Below are 1,739 nucleotides of genomic sequence, written 5' to 3'. Positions count from 1 at the left end.
CAAAACTGTTTGCTCTACTAGGTCAACACATAAGGCAACTCGCAAGCTAACATCCAGGTGGTTTAGTAAGATGGTCACCTGCAAGGTCGGATTCATGGACGACAAGCTAGTAGATCAATTAATCATATTTTCATTTTGATCTTGCTTCTTGATTTGCCATGGCATGAGAGCATCAACTGCTGAACCTGGATTGGTAGTGCAACGTAGAGCAACCTGGTGTGCTCGTCCTACTACTGAACCTTGAGGTCAACAGTGTCACACTATGTAACTGTCATGGAACTGGCCATTGTCGCAGAACTGCAGAGTAAAATCTTCTTGCCGTAAATGTGCACCTTCCTGGCCGCGTTCGTTCAGCGCCGGCTGGTTGGCGGTCTTGTTGTACGCACCCTTCTTCGTGTCGCCGAGTAGGAGCACTAGTTCGAGGTCAAACACCAGCGTGACGAAGAAGCCCTCCAGCGGCTTTGGCTCCATGCTGGACCTAGCGGCCATCAGGCCCTAGAAGATGTCGACCTTGCCGCCGTCAATGTCGAGGCTTTTGGAGCCCTTCTTCTTGGAGAAAAGCCCGAGCTTGATGTCCGCCTTGCAGAGGCTCTTGCCGGACAGACCATTGATGACGATGCTGACGCCCTACCCTATGAGGCCCTTGCTCCAGGTGACGGAGATGACGCAGGGCCGGCCAGCGAACTGCATAAGGTAGAGGCAGGTGACCATGTTCAGCGTCGCACCCTTACCAGCGCTGCTCAAGGACGACGCCGTGTCTGCGATCTGGACCCTGCTCTCCCCGAAGCAGGACGGGAAGTCCTCAAAACACCTTTCAGCAAACACCTTGCGTGCAGCCCCACACCGACCATGTACTCTGTTATAGGCAACCATGGAGCAAATATGCCTAAAATAGTTCTCCCAAACCGCGCACGACCCATGGGTTTAACTTTTTGGAACCATAACTGTTTGAGCCCATTCTTGATTATACCCAACCATTTGATACACAAAACCGAACTAAATTAAACCGTTGTCAGAGTCGGCCCCTTAACACCCGAACTACACATACCCACATAGAGAAACCGAACCAACAAACCCGGTTACAACAAAACCATTCTCAGATTTAATCTTGAGGCGCCGTACCCGAAAGGGATTGACAACTGCTATGTCTTGAGCTTGCGTTGGTTTTCCTTGAAGAGGAAAGGGTGATGCAGCAATAGTAGAGTAAGTATTTCCCTCAGTTTTTGAGAACCAAGGTATCAATCCAGTAGGAGGCTCCTCAAAAGTCCCACGCACCTACACAAACAAACAAGAACTTGCAACCAACACAATAAAGGGGTTGTCAATCCCTTCACGGCCACTTGCAAAAGTGAGATCTGATAGAGATAATATGATAAGATAAATATATTTTTGGTATTTTATAATATATATTGGAAAAGTAAAGATGCAAATAAAAGTAGATTGAAAGCTTATATGATAAGAGATAGACCCGGGGGCCATAGGTTTCACTAGTGGCTTCTCAAGATATCATAAGTATTACGGTGGGTGAACAAATTACTGTCGATAAATTGATAGAAAAGCAAATAATTATGAGATTATCTAGGCATGATCATGTATATAGGCATAACGTCCGTGACAAGTAGACCGACTCCTGCCTGCTTCTACTACTATTACTCCACACATCGACCGCTATCCAGCATGCATCTAGAGTATTAAGTTCATAAAGAACAGAGTAACAGATTAAGAAAGATGACATGATG

The 1,739-nt window shown here is 46.6% G+C and overlaps 1 pseudogene; it reads right to left on the bottom strand.

Annotated features, from left to right (window-relative positions):
* Window positions 1–230: 230 nt before the first annotated feature.
* LOC119338991 lies at window positions 231–873 on the bottom strand (annotated as a pseudogene).
* Window positions 874–1,739: the final 866 nt, after the last annotated feature.

The sequence above is a fragment of the Triticum dicoccoides genome, chromosome 7B, assembly GCF_002162155.2.
Source record: "Triticum dicoccoides isolate Atlit2015 ecotype Zavitan chromosome 7B, WEW_v2.0, whole genome shotgun sequence".
Lineage (NCBI taxonomy): Eukaryota > Viridiplantae > Streptophyta > Magnoliopsida > Poales > Poaceae > Triticum > Triticum dicoccoides.
Note: the sequence above shows the minus strand (reverse complement) of the source record. Positions and strands in the feature narration are given on the sequence as shown.